Source organism: Hordeum vulgare, chromosome 3H (assembly GCF_904849725.1).
Source record: "Hordeum vulgare subsp. vulgare chromosome 3H, MorexV3_pseudomolecules_assembly, whole genome shotgun sequence".
NCBI classification, from domain to species: domain Eukaryota; kingdom Viridiplantae; phylum Streptophyta; class Magnoliopsida; order Poales; family Poaceae; genus Hordeum; species Hordeum vulgare.
The window spans coordinates 620,943,021-620,959,218 of record NC_058520.1 but is presented as its reverse complement, the minus strand read 5'-3'; the positions used below and the strand labels follow the sequence as shown (position 1 = coordinate 620,959,218).

General features: G+C 44.0%; 1 pseudogene; it reads right to left on the bottom strand.

Moving 5' to 3' along the window:
* LOC123442320 overlaps positions 1–11,182 on the bottom strand; it is a 46,726-nt pseudogene extending 35,544 nt beyond the window's left edge.
* Positions 11,183–16,198: the final 5,016 nt, after the last annotated feature.

The window sequence follows — 16,198 nt, the reverse complement described above, 5'->3', positions numbered from 1 at the left end:
CCCGCAGGGTCTGCACACTTAAGGTTCGACGTTGTTTTATGCGTATTTGAGTTATATGGTTGGTTACCGAATGTTGTTCGGAGTCCCGGATGAGATCACGGACGTCACGAGGGTTTCCGGAATGGTCCGTAAATGAAGATTGATATATAGGATGACCTCATTTGATTACCGGAAGGTTTTTCGGAGTTACCGGGAATGTACCGGGAATGACGAATGGGTTCCGGGAGTTCACCGGGGGGGGGGGGGCAACCCACCCCAGGGAAGCCCATAGGCTTTGGGGAGACACACCAGCCCTTAGTGGGCTGGTGGGACAGCCTCAAGGAGGCCTATGCGCCAAGATAAGAAAATCAAAGGAAAAGAAAAAAAAGAGGGAAGAAGTGGGAAGGGAGGGGGACTCCTCCCACCAAACCAAGTCCAACTCGGTTTGGGGGGGGGAGTCCTCCCCCCCTTGGCTCGGCCGACCCCTTGGGGATCCCTTGGACCCCAAGGCAAGGTCCCCCTCCCTCCTCCTATATATATGGGGCTTTTAGGGCAGATTTGAGACGACTTTCTCACGGCTGCCCGACCACATACCTCCATAGTTTTTCCTCCAGATCGTGTTTCTGCGGAGCTCGGGCGGAGCCCTGCTGAGACAATATCATCACCAACCTCCGGAGCGCCGTCACGCTGCCGGAGAACTCTTCTACCTCTCCATCTCTCTTGCTGGATCAAGAAGGCCGAGATCATCGTCGAGCTGTACGTGTGCTGAACGCGGAGGTGCCGTCCCTTCGGTACTAGATCGTGGGACTGATCGCGGGATTGTTCGCGGGGCGGATCGAGGGACGTGAGGACGTTCCACTACATCAACCGCGTTCTCTAACGCTTCTGCTGTACGATCTACAAGGGTACGTAGATCACTCATCCCCTCTCGTAGATGGACATCACCATGATAGGTCTTCGTGCGCGTAGGAAAATTTTTGTTTCCCATGCGACGTTCCCCAACAGGAAGCCCATAGGCCTTGGGGGTGGCGCACCAGCCCTTAGTGTGCTGGTGGGACAGCCCAAGAAGGCCATATGCGCCATAGGAAGAAAATCAAAGAGAAAAGGAAAAAAAAGAGGAGGTGGGAAAAGGGGGAAGGACTCCTCCTTCCAAACCTAGTTGGACTCGGTTTGGAAGGGGAGGGTTCCCCCCTTAGGCTCGGCCGACCCCCTTGGGAGTCCTTGGACCCCCAAGGCAAGGCTCCCCCTCCTCCCCCTATATATACGGAGGTTTTAGGGCTGATTTGACACAACTTTACCACGGCAGCCCGACCACATATCTCCACGGTTTTACCTCTAGATCGCGTTTCTGCGGAGCTCGGGCGGAGCCCTGCCGAGACAAGATCATCACCAACCTCCGGAGCGCCGTCACGCTGCCGGAGAACTCTTCTACCTCTCCGTCTCTCTTGCTGGATCAATAAGGTCGAGATCATCGTCGAGTTGTACGTGTGCTGAACGCGGAGGTGCCGTCCGTTCGGCACTAGATCGTGGGACTGATCGCGGGACGGTTCGCGGGGCGGATCGAGGGACGTGAGGACGTTCCACTACATCAACCGCGTTCACTAACGCTTCTGCTGTACGGTCTACAAGGGTACGTAGATCACACATCCCCTCTCGTAGATGGACATCACCATGATAGGTCTTCGTGCGCGTAGGAAAATTTTTGTTTCCCATGCGAAGTTCCCCAACAGTGGCATCATGAGCTAGGTTCATGCGTAGATGTCTTCTCGAGTAGAACACAAAAGTTTTTGTGGGCAGTGATGTGCGTATTGCTGCCCTCCTTAGTCTTTTCTTGATTCCACGGTATTGTTGGATTGAAGCGGCTTGGACCGACATTACTCGTACGCTTACGAGAGACTGGTTTCATCGCTACGAGTAACCCCGTTGCTCAAAGATGACTGGCAAGTGTCAGTTTCTCCAACTTTATTTGAGTCGGATTTGACCGAGGAGGTCCTTGGATGAGGTTAAATAGCAACTCGTATATCTCCGTTGTGGTGTTTGCGTAAGTAAGATGCGATCCTACTAGATACCCATGGTCACCACGTAAAACATGCAACAACAAAATTAGAGGACGTCTAACTTGTTTTTGCAGGGTATGCTTGTGATGTGATATGGCCAACGATGTGATGTGATATATTGGATGTATGAGATGATCATGTTGTAATAGATAATATCGACTTGCACGTCGATGGTACGGCAACCGGCAGGAGCCATAGGGTTGTCTTTATACTAACGTTTGTGCTTGCAGATGCGTTTACTATTTTGCTAGGATGTAGCTTTAGTAGTAATAGCATGAGTAGCACGACAACCCCGATGGTGACACGTTGATGGAGATCATGGTGTGGCGCCGGTGACAAGAAGATCGTGCCGGTGCTTGGTGATGGAGATCAAGGAGCACGTGATGGCCATATCATGTCACTTATGAATTGCATGTGATGTTAATCCTTTTATGCACCTTATTTTGCTTAGAACGACGGTAGCATTATGAGGTGATCTCTCACTAAAATTTCAAGACGAAATTGTGTTCTTCCCGACTGTGCACCGTTGCTACAGTTCGTCGTTTCGAGACACCACGTGATGATCGGGTGTGATAGACTCAACGTTCACATACAACGGGTGCAAAACAGTTGCGCACGCGGAACACTCGGGTTAAGCTTGACGAGCCTAGCATGTGCAGACATGGCCTCGGAACACATGAGACCGAAAGGTCGATCATGAATCATATAGATGATATGATTAGCATGGGGATGCTTACCACTGAAACTATGCTCAACTCACGTGATGATCGGACTTGAGCTACTGTAAGTGGATCATGAAGCACTCAAATGACTAGAGAGATGTACTTTTTGAGTGGGAGTTTAGCGAGTAATTTGATTAAGTTAAACTCTAATTATCTTGAACATAGTCTAAGTCCACTTTGAATATATTTGTGTTGTAGATCATGGCTCACGCGACAGTCACCCTGAATTTTAATACGTTCCTAGAAAAAGCTAAGCTGAAAGATGATGGAAGCAACTTTGTAGACTGGGCTCGTAATCTTAAGCTAATCTTACAAGCTGGGAAGAAGGATTATGTCCTTAATGCTGCGCTAGGAGATGAACCACCCGCTACGGATGATCAGGATGTTAAGAACGCTTGGTTAGCACGTAAGGAGGACTACTCAGTAGTTCAATGTGCAGTCTTGTATGGCTTAGAACCGGGACTTCAACGTCGCTTTGAGCGTCATGGAGCATTTGAGATGTTCCAGGAGTTGAAGTTTATCTTTCAGAAGAACGCCCGGATCGAGAGGTATGAGACCTTCGATAAATTATATGCTTGCAAGATGGAGGAGAACTCGTCTGTCAGTGAACATGTGCTCAAAATGTCTGGGTACTCAAACCGTCTAGCTGAGCTGGGGATTGAACTCCCGCAAGAAGCTATCACTGACAGAATCCTTCAATCACTGCCGCCAAGCTATAAAGGCTTTGTGTTGAACTACAACATGCACGGGATGAACAAGTCTCTCGGCGAGTTGTTTGCGATGCTGAAAGTCGCAGAGTCTGAACTCCGTAAAGAGCATCAAGTGTTGATGGTGAATAAGACCACTAGTTTCAAGAGAAACGGCAAAGGCAAGAAGGGTAATTCAAAGAAGAGTGGCAAGCCTGTTGCCAATCCGACGAAGAAACCCAAAGCTGGACCTAAGCCTGAAACAGAGTGTTTTTATTGCAAGGGTATGGGTCACTGGAAGCGCAATTGCCCCAAGTATTTGGCTGATAAGAAGGCGGCCAAAGAAAAATCAGGTATATTTGATATACATGTTATTGATGTGTACTTAACCGGCTCTCGTAGTAGTGCCTGGGTATTCGATACCGGTTCTGTTGCTCATATTTGCAACTCGAAACAGGAACTGCGGAATAGACGAAGGCTGGCGAAAGATGAAGTAACGATGCGCGTAGGAAATGGTTCCAAGGTTGATGCAATCGCTGTCGGCACAGTTTCACTTCAGTTACCATCAGGATTAGTTATGAACTTGAATCATTGTTATTTAGTGCCTGCGTTGAGCATGAACATTATATCTGGATCTTGTTTATTGCGAGACGGTTACTCTTTTAAGTCAGAGAATAATGGTTGTTCTTGTTGGGGAACGTCGCATGGGAAACAAAAAATTTCCTACGCGCACGAAGACCTATCATGGTGATGTCCATCTATGAGAGGGGATTTCCGATCTACGTACCCTTGTAGATCCCATAGCAGAAGCGTTAAGAAATGCGGTTGATGTAGTGGAACGTCCTCACGTCCCTCGATCAGCCCCGCGAACCGTCCCACGAACCGTCCCACGATCCGATCCGATCTAGTGCCGAACGGACGGCACCTCCGCGTTCAGCACACGTACAGCTCGACGATGATCTCGGCCTTCTTGATCCAGCAAGAGAGACGGAGAGGTAGATGAGTTCTCCGACAGCGTGACGGCGCTCCGGAGGTTGGTGGTGATCTAATCGCAGCAGGGCTCCGCCCGAGCTCCGCAGAAACGCGACCTAGAGGAAAAACCGTGGAGGTATGTGGTCGGGCTGCCGTGGCAAAGTTGTCTCAAATCAGCCCTAATACCTCATTATATATAGGAGGGAGGGGGAGGGAAGAGGCAGCCTCAAACCCTCAAGGTTTGGCCGAAATTGGAGGTGGAGGAGTCCTACTCCAATCCTACTTGGAGTAGGATTCCACCTTCCCACTTGGAAACTCTTTCCACCTTGTGTTTTTTCCTTCTCAAACCTTATGGGCCTTAGTGGGAACTTATTACAGCCCACTAGGAGCTGGTTTATCTCTTCCCATAGCCCATGAGACCCCTTGGGGCGTGACACCCCTCCCGATGGTCCCCGGCACCCCTCCCGGCACTCCCGGTACACTACCGATGAGCCCGAAACTTTTCCGGTGACCAAAACAGGACTTCCTATATATCAATCTTTACCTCCGGACCATTCCGGAGCTCCTCGTGACGTCCTCGATCTCATCCGGGACTCCGAACAACATTCGGTAACCAACCATATAACTCAAATACGCATAAAACAACGTCGAACCTTAAGTGTGCAGACCCTGTGGGTTCGAGAACTATGTAGACATGACCCGAGTGACTCCCCGGTCAATATCCAATAGCGGGACCTGGATGCCCATATTGGATCCTCGTGACGTCCGGGATCTCATCCGGGACTCCGAACAACCTTCGGTAACCTCGTATAACAATTCCCTATAACCCTAGCGTCATCGAACCTTAAGTGTGTAGACCCTACGGGTTCGGGAGACAGGCAGACATGACCGAGACACCTCTCCGGCCAATAACCATCAGCGGGGTATGGATACCCATGGTGGCTCCCACTTGCTCCACGATGATCTCATCGGATGAACCACGATGTCAAGGATTCAATCAATCCCGTATACAATTCCCCTTGTCTGTCGGTATAGAACTTGCCCGAGATTCGATCGTCGGTATACCTATACCTTGTTCAATCTCGTTATCGGTAAGTCTCTTTACTCGTTTCGTAGCACGTCATCGTGTGACTAACTCCTTAGTCACATCGAGCTCATGATGATGTTCTACTGAGTGGGCCCAGAGATACCTCTCCGTCACGCGGAGTGACAAATCCCGATCTTGATTCGTACCAACCCAACAAACACTTTCAGAGGTACCCATAGTGCACCTTTATAGTCACCCAGTTATGCTGTGACGTTTGATACACCCAATGCACTCCTACGGTATCCGAGAGTTGCACAATCTCACGGTCGAAGAAAAATACACTTGACATTTGAAAAGCTTTAGCATACGAACAGTACGATCTAGTGCTATGCTTAGGATTGGGTCTTGCCCATCACATCATTCTCCCAATGATGTGATCCCGTTATCAATGACATCTAATGCCCATGACCAGGAAACCATGATCATCTATTGACTAACGAGCTAGCCAACTAGAGGCTTGCTAGGGACACATTGTGATCTATTTATTCACACATGTATTATTGTTTCCTGTTAATACAATTATAGCATGAACAATAGACGATTATCCTGAACAAGGAAATATGATAATAACCATTTTATTATTGCCTCTAGGGCATATTTCCAACAAGTAGATGATGGGTTGCTAGAGTGACAGAAGCTTAAACCCCAATCTATGTGTTGCTTCGTAAGGGGCTGATTTGGATCCACTAGTTTAATGCTATGGTTAGACTTTGTTTTAATTCTTCTTTCGTAGTTGCGGATGCTTGCAAGAGGGGTTAATCATAGGTGGGATACTTGTCCAAGTAAGGGCAGTACCCAAGCGCCGGTCCACCCACATATCAAACTATCAAAGTAACGAACGCGAATCACATGAACATGATGAAACTAGCATGACAGAAATTCCCGTGTGTCCTCACGAGCGTTTTTTTCCTCCTATAAGACTTTGTTCAGGATTGTCCCTTGCTACAAAAGGGATTGGGCCACTTTGCTGCACCGTTGCTACTACTTGTCACTTGTTACTTTTCACTTGCTACGTTTCACCTCACTACACCATCACTTGTTACCGCTACTTTGAGTGCTTGCAGTTATTACCTTGCTGAAAACCGTTTATCAGAGCCTTCTGCTCCTCGTTGGGTTCGACACTCTTACTTATCGAAAGGACTACGATTGATCCCCTATACTTGTGGGTCATCAACTACCACCTCTTTAGGTACTGTAGCAACTTGATTTCTATTTATATTGGTGTTAGATTACTATATTCTCACTTTTCCATGGCTAGTACCCCCCCCCCCCCCGATACTATCCATAGTTTCATCAAAACAAGCAACCAACTCAACAAAAACAGAATATGTCAATAACAGACCAGTCTAAAGCAATCTGTATACTTCGTATACTTCTGGTACCTCAAAAATTCTGAAACCTTACGACTGCCTTGGCAAAAGGCATATCAACCAGCAGCAAAAATAATCAACTCAAAAGATTTTTCTGAATAAAAATGAAAAATAATCTCGTGAGAGAAAAGTTTCTGTCTTTTTCCAGCAGGATCAAACAACCATCACCAAGTCTAGTCATAAAGGTTTTGCTTGGCTCAAACACAAAAAGAAACAAAAAAGACACAATCACAACAGAATTATGATAGTGTGGACACAACAAAACAGAAAATAAAAGATAAATTCATTGGGTTGCCTCCCAACAAACGCTATTGTTTAACGCCCTTAGCTAGGCATAAAGCGATAGAATCGCGTATTGTCGTCTTTGGTGCTCAAATCATAAGTAGCCCTCATCATGGATTCATAAGGCAAACTTATTTTCTTTCTAGGAAAATGCTCCATGCCCTTCTTTAAAGGAAATTGAAATCTAATATTCCCTTCCTTCATATCGATGATAGCACCGATAATCCTTAGGAAAGGTCTACCAAGAATGATAGGGCATGTAGGATTGCAATCAATGTCAAGCACAATGAAATCCACGGGTACATAGTTCCTATTTGCAATAATAAGAACATAATTGATCCTTCCCATGGGTTTCTTGACAGTAGAATCCGCAAGATGCAAATTAAAAGAACACTCCTCAATTTCATTAAAACCCAGAACATCACATAAAGACTTTGGAATCGCGGAAACACTAGCACCCAAATCACACAAAGCATTGCATTCATAGTTTTTGATTTTGATTTTGATAGTAGGTTTCCACTCATCATGAAGATTTCTAGGGATAGAGACTTCCAATTCAAGTTTCTCTTCAAGAGATTTTATCATAGATTCGATGATATGATTGGTAAAGGCCTTGTTTTGGCTATAAGCGTGTGGAGAGTTTAGCATGGATTGCATCAAGGAAATGCATTCAATCAAGGAGCAACTATCATAATTGAATTCCTTGAAATCCAAAGTAGTAATTTCATTACTACTCAAAGTTTTAATATCTTCTACTCCACTTTTAATGCTTTTAGCATCAAGATAGATGGACTCCGAATCATTGGGGAATTTTTCAACCAAGGTGGATTCATATCCAGCCCCATCATCATTAGGTTTGACACAAGAAAACAAAGATTCAATTGGAGTCACACCAAGCACTTTAAGATCTTCGTGATTCTTATCACGAGAAAACGCCTTTTTAAGCCATTCATGTCTAGCACGAATTTGGGTGGTCCTTTCTTTGCTCTCACTCATGGAAACACGCATAGCTTTCAAAGTTTCATCCATATTGATCTTGGGAGGAAAACATCTAACTTTCAAAGCATCAATATCGCTAGACATTCTATCAACGCTCCTAGCCAAATCGTCAATTTTGAGTAGTTTTTCCTCTATGGACGCATTGAAAATCTTTTGCGAGTTGATAAACTCTTTGATATTACTCTCTAGATCAGAGGGTCATCTATTATAATTTCCATGAGTATTGTTGTAGGAGTTGCCAAAGTTATTAGAGGAGTTACTAGGAAAAGGCCTAGGAACATAGTTTCCTCTAAAAGCGTTGTTGTTGCCAAAATTATTCCTACCAACAAAATTAACGTCCAAGCTAGCGTTGCTACTCTCAATCAAGGAAGACAAGGGCATATCATTAGGATATAAAGAAGCACTTCTACTAGCAACCAAATTCATTAACTCATCCATCTTAGCACTCAACGAGTTAATTTCTTCTATAACGTGTACCTTCTTACTAGTAGGTGACCTTTCAGTGTGCCACCGAGAGGAGTTCGTCATGATATTATCTAGGAGTTTTGTGGCTTATCCTAACATGATTTCCATGAGCGTTCCACCGGAGGCGTAGTCCAAGATGTTTCTAGAAGCGAAATTCAAGCCAGCGTAAAAGATTTGTATAATCATCCAAAGACTCAAGCCATGAGCGGGACAATTTCTAATCATCAATTTCATTATCTCCCAAGATTGTGCAACATGTTCATGATCAAGTTGCTTAAAATTCATGATATCATTACGGAGAGAGATAATCTTAGCTGGCGGAAAATACTTGGATATGTAAGCATCTTTGCACTTATTCCAAGAATCAATACTATTTTTGGGCAAACACGAAAACCAAGTTTTTGCTCGATCTCGCAACGAGAAAGGAAAAAGCTTCAATTTAATCACATCATTATCCACATGTTTCTTCTTTTGCATATCGCAAAGCTCAATGAAGGTATTAAGATGGGATGTGGCATCTTCACTAGGAAGGCCGGAGAATTGCTCTTTCATAACAAGATTCAGCAAAGCGACATTGATTTCGTATGACTCCGCACTAGTGGCAGGAGTAATCGGAGTACTAATAAAATCATTATTATTAGTATTCGAGAAGTCACAAAGTTTGGTGTTTTCAGTCATGGTGACTTCAGCAAGCAGGCAAGCACACAAGCGAACAAAGAGCGAGCGAGAAAAAAAAAAAAGGCAAACGAAAAAGGCAAATATTTTTTTGTAAATTTTTGTTTTTTAGAAGTGGGGGAGAGGAAAACGAGAGGGAAAAAAGTAAATGCAAGACATGAGTTTGCGACACTTACTTGGATGAGTTCTTGACTTTATCCTCCCCGACAACGGCACCAGAAATCCTTCTGCTACTTCTCAAACAACAGCGCCAGAAATTGACACGTTGACGGAGACTTGTTTGCGTTGGCTTTTCCCTTAAAGAGGAAAGGGTGATGCAGCACAGGAGCAGTAAGTATTTCTCAGTTTGAGAACCAAGGTATCAATCCAATAGGAGAATCTCGTCAAGTCCAGAGTACCTGCACAAACACAAAAGAGCTTGCACCCAACGCTATGAAGGGGTTGTCAATCCCATCAAGATTGATTGCAAAGTGAGATCTGAAGGCGGAAAGTGCAACAAGAAAAGAGTAAGGCTGAAAATATGGTGTGGAGTAGACCCGCGGGCCATAGTGTTCACTAGAGGCTTCTCTCAAAATAGAAAATATTACGGTGGGTGAACAAATTACTGTCGAGCAATTGATAGAACCGCGCAAAGTCATGACGATATCTAAGGCAATGATCATACATATAGGCATCACGTCCGAGACAAGTAGACCGATACTTTGTGCATCTACTACTATTACTCCACACATTGACCGCTATCCAGCATGCATCTAGTGTATTGAGTTCATGACGAATAGAGTAATGCCTTAAGCAAGATGACATGATGTAGAGGGATAAACTCAAACCAATGATGAAAACCCCATCTTTTTACCCTTGATGGCAACAACACGATGCGTGCCTTACTACCCCTTCTGTCACTGGGTGAGGTCACCACACGGTATGAACCCAAAACCAAGCACTTCTCCCATTGCAAGAATCAGAGATCAAGTTGTCCAAACAAAACCCACAACTCGAAGAGAATTACAAGGATATGAAATCATGCATAAGAGAGATCAGAATAAACTCAAATAAGATTCATAGATAATCTGATCATAAATCCACAATTCATCGGATCTCGACAAACACACTGCAAAAGAAGATTACATCGGATAGATCTCCATGAAGATCATGGAGAACTTTGTATTGAAGATCCTAGAGAGAGAATAAGCCATCTAGCTACTAGCTATGGACCCGTAGGTCTATGGTGAACTACTCACGCATCATCGGAGAGGTCATGGTGTTGATGAAGAAGCCCTCCGTATCCGAATCCCCCCTCCGGCAGGGCACCAGAATGTGCCCCAGATGGGATCTTGCAAAGACACAAGCTTGCGGCGGCGGAAAAGTACTTTCGATGATCTCTTGATTTTTTCTGGAATTTATGGGAATTTATAGGCGAAAGACCTAGGGGAGAGGTGGCCTAGGGAGCCCACAAGCCTGGGAGGCGCGACCCCCCTCGCCGCGGCTAGGGGGCTTGTGGGGTCCCTGGTGGCCCCTGCCTTGGTTCTCAAGCTTACCGATCTTCTTCTGTTTTGGGAAAAAATCTTTTCGGAAGTTTTATTCCATTTGGAATCCGTTTAAAATCCTCCTCTGAAAAGGGTCAAAAACACACAAAAAAACAGGAACTCGCACTTGGCACTGAGTTAATAGGTTAGTCCCAAAAAGTATATAAAAGGCATACAAAACATCCAAAGTTTGACAAGATAATAGCATGAAACCATCAAAAATTATAGATACGTTGGAGACGTATCAGCCGTGACTCTAAAGTCACACTTTTCTCACGAATGAAGCCCAAAACATTAGCAATAATTTTATCGCATGCGTTATATTGAATGATACACCCATGTTCACCAAGGATTACCTTGGTCATGATCGTTCTCAAACAAATCATTTTATCCATATATATCGTTTACTCTTAAAAGTAAATTGAATAAATGCATGAGCATTTTCATGTAATACACGTCTGACATGACCAAATGCAATTCACGTTAGGTGGGAGTGTTTATTTTGAGATGATTCATGATATCAGTCATTGTATCCATCTACGGCATTTGTGTCCACTACAACTCCACCTTCGGAAAATGTGGCATGCTATTCTCTTAATAGCTAAGTATGCCATATGCATTTTATAAATCACCAACTTCACTTAGTTATCAAACTAAGAAAATAATGGATGAATATTTATTCACCTTAAATATTTCCCTTAAGAGAAACATGCTGCCATGAGCACATCGCGAATAATCACCCATTCGTTTTTCAAGACCTCAAGTCTATCGCACCTCACATTTTTGTCACTCAATCAACTTTAAGGTGAGATCTCATGATCAAATATTTTCATCCGAAGATCCAGTTGAAAAGCCCTCAATACACTTTACATCTTCTTATGATAGTTCTACCATTTTCATGATGAAGAACATGGAATTTCATAAAATCATCAGATTCACCCAACGGGTGCTATTCCATTATTTGAAATTCTTGCTAGTATTGTGAATAATAATCAAGTCACTGGTCACAAAATAGAACCATGATGTATTCAAAGTAAAGTGGAGGCTAAAATACAACCAAAGATGGAATTATTTCTTAATAGGGAATATATCGTTCTCCAACGATCAACGACAACTCTCAAGTTTGTCAAATGTGTGGTTATTTAAACATCGTACCTATGATTACCAAACCCTCAAACATATGGTGAAACCACATCACAAATTTATTCAAAAGGCTGATAAATTCAGTGGGATAAATTTGAAAATTTACAAATAACAACCAAAATATTTTGGTAGATGCTTGTTCTCAGAATCTTCATCAGAAGGAGAACTAAAGTTTAGTGCAGTAAATGGAGGATGAAATCATTTGCACTCAATAATGTGGGAGACCTCAGGTAATCTCCTAATTATCCAACATATTATTAGCCTATACTTGTACTACTGCATGTAGTACAATGTCCAATATCCTATTTCTTGGACATTATATTTGATAAATTTTGAATGTATGAATCAATTCATACTCATTTTTTTTGCGTAAAAATAATTTTCTAAATCTTACAAAATATTTGGCTTTAAGCCTTACAATCCTGGTTTGGGGTTGGTTAGAAAATTATTAACAATTCTATTGGTCACAACTTAACAAGTTGCAAAATTTCTCAAATCCTCAGGTTTTATGTGCACCACATGTGCCATAGGGGAAATTAATATTAGGAACTCTCACCTTACAATTATAAATGAGCCAACTCATTCTTCCTTGAACACATTCAGAAGATATATGTGGATTACTTAACCATTATGTGGGATTATTGAGATACTTCATGGTACTCATAGAAACATTTATAAAATGATTTCAAATGTGTCTCTTGACACACACAACCATGAATGATCTTACTAAATCAATTGCTCAACTTCTCAAAGTAAGAGCAAGTTATCCTAAACAAGGGATAAATCCATTCGAATGGATAACTTTGTTGAACTCATTTCACAAGAAATATCCAATCATACATAATACTTTATGTACATACCCAAAATGGTTTAGTTCAGTGTCTTATCAAACATAGTGAAATTAATAATATGACCAAACTTATACAATCATAATTTACTAGCCTCATGCTAGACAAATACGTCATTACACACAGTAAGTATGATATAAATCATACCAACTGCATAGCGTACTACTTTCCCTTGTAGTAATTCTGGTTACATACCAATATCACCACTCCAGCATACATCAATGGGCTCTCACAAAAAAAATAGGGATCTATGCGAGGAATACAAATTTATCCGTCAATCAAAATTATTCATAGCTCGTATGCTGATTGCATCAGCAATAAGGACATTTCTGGCATTAGGGGGAGATAAGTACCACAAAGAATGCCAAGAAATAAATTAGAAATGTTATTCACATTCAGTCCTTATATCCACATACTCAAAGAATCTGAACAAAAGTTTAGAATCACATATTTACAGCACATTGCAAATCTGCCACATACATTTACTGATGACAAAGGTGTTACTCAATTTTATATTGCTGCAGTAAAGTGTCAGAAAGAATGGAGGTACCTGATAAACCACCCTTCTCCCCAAATGAGAGCAATAGGAGGATAAATCTGACCACACGAGATATAATCTCGCATATTCTTCCGCGGAAATAGAGGAAATCAAATACTTAACCAGTAAATGTAATTCAACATCAAGTTGAAAGACACCTCACTGGATGCTCATCATCCAAAGCCCGACATAAATGTGCACAAATGTTTTGGTGTCGGGACATCGAAACACATTGACTCCATTGTTGTAGAAAATCACAAGGAGTTAAAAGGAATAAATACATTTCCACAAATTTCATTGATTTCTCCAGAATCATATAACATAAGTCTACATTTGTCGACATATATCTCTTCTCAAAAATGCTAAAACCTTTTGCGCCCTGAACCAAAATCCATGGTAGAGTGCCTCTTGTACTCATATTGGTTCACGTAAAAGGAAGCAAGTAATGAAGAATAGCACTCACTCTGCAAACGAGTGGTATTTACCACAGTAATACCTACTCTGTTGGGGAACATCGCATGGGAAACAAAAAATTTCCTACGCACACGAAGACCTATCATGGTGATGTCCATCTACGAGAGGGGATGAGTGATCTACGTACCCTTGTAGACCGTACAGCAGAAGCGTTTAGAGAACGCGGTTGATGTAGTGGAACGTCCTCACGTCCCTCGATCCGCCCCGCGAACAATCCCGCGATCAGTCCCACGATCTAGTACCGAACGGACGGCACCTCCGCGTTCAGCACACGTACAACTCGATGATGATCTCGGCCTTCTTGATCCAGCAAGAGAGACGTAGAGGTAGAAGAGTTCTCCGGCAGCGTGACGGCGCTCCGGAGGTTGGTGATGACCTTGTCTCAGCAGGGCTCCGCCCGAGCTCCACAGAAACGCGATCTAGAGGAAAAACCGTGGAGGTATGTGGTCGGGCTGCCGTGGAAAAGTCGTCTCAAATCAGCCCTAAAACCTCTGTATATATAGGTGGGAGGGAGGGGGCCTTGCCTTGGGGTCCAAGGACCCTCAAGGGGGTCGGCCGAGCCAAGGGGGAGGACTCTCCCCCCCCCAAACCGAGTTGGACTAGGTTTGGTGGGAGGGAGTCCCCCTCCCTTCCCACCTCCTCCTTTTTTTTTCTCTTTTCCTCTTGATTTTTCTTCTCTTGGCTCATAGAGCACTTGTGGGCTGTCCCACCAGCCCACTAAGGGCTGGTGTGTCTCCCCCAAGGCCTATGGGCTTCCCCGGGGTGGGTTTCCCCCCCCCCCCCCCCCGGTGAACTCCCGGAACCCATTCGTCATTCCCGGTACATTCCCGGTAACTCCGAAAACCTTCCGGTAATCAAATGAGTGTTGGAATTATGCCCTAGAGGCAATAATAAATGTATAGTTATTATTATAATTCCTGTATCAAGATAATAGTTTATTATCCATGCTATAATTGTATTGAATGAAGACTCATTTACATGTGTGGATACATAGACAAAACACCATCCCTAGCATGCCTCTAGTTGGCTAGCCAGTTGATCGATGATAGTCAGTGTCTTCTGATTATGAACAAGGTGTTGTTACTTGATAACTGGATCACGTCATTGGGAGAATCACGTGATGGACTAGACCCAAACTAATAGACGTAGCATGTTGATCGTGTCATTTTATTGCTACTGTTTCTGCGTGTCAAGTATTTATTCCTATGACCATGAGATCATATAACTCACTGACACCGGAGGAATGCTTTGTGTGTATCAAACGTCGCAACGTAACTGGGTGACTATAAAGATGCTCTACAGGTATCTCCGAAGGTGTTAGTTGAGTTAGTATGGATCAAGACTGGGATTTGTCACTCCGTGTGACGGAGAGGTATCTCGGGGCCCACTCGGTAATACAACATCACACACAAGCCTTGCAAGCAATGTAACTTAGTGTAAGTTGCGGGATCTTGTATTACGGAACGAGTAAAGAGACTTGCCGGTAAACGAGATTGAAATAGGTATACGGATACTGACGATCGAATCTCGGGCAAGTAACATACCGAAGGACAAAGGGAATGACATACGGGATTATACGAATCCTTGGCACTGAGGTTCAAACGATAAGATCTTCGTAGAATATGTAGGATCCAATATGGGCATCCAGGTCCCGCTGTTGGATATTGACCGGGGAGTCTCTCGGGTCATGTCTACATAGTTCTCGAACCCGCAGGGTCTTCACACTTAAGGTTCGATGTTGTTTTATGCGTATTTGAGTTATATGGTTGGTTACCGAATGTTGTTCGGAGTCCCGGATGAGATCACGGACGTCACGAGGGTTTCCAAAATGGTCCGGAAATGAAGATTGATATATAGGATGACCTCATTTGATTACCGGAAGGTTTTCGGAGTTACCGGGAATGTACCGGGAATGACGAATGGGTTCCGGGAGTTCACCGGGGGGGCAACCCACCCCGGGGAAGCCCATAGGCTTTTGGGGAGACACACCAGCCCTTAGTGGGCTGGTGGGACTGCCCCAAGGGAGCCTATGTGCCAAGATAAGAAAATCAAAGGAAAAAAAAAAGAGGGAGAAGTGGGAAGGGAAGGGGACTCCTCCCACCAAACCAAGTCCAACTCGGTTTGGGGGGGAGTCCTCCCCCCCTTGGCTCGGCCGACCCCTTGGGAGTCCCTTGGACCCCAAGGCAAGGTCCCCCTCCCTCCTCCTATATATATGGGGCTTTTAGGGCAGATTTGAGACGACTTTCTCACGGCTGCCTGACCACATACCTCCATAGTTTTTCCTCTAGATCGTGTTTCTGCGGAGCTCGGGCGGAGCCCTGCTGAGACGAGATCATCACCAACCTCCGGAGCGTCGTCACGCTGCCGGAGAACTCTTC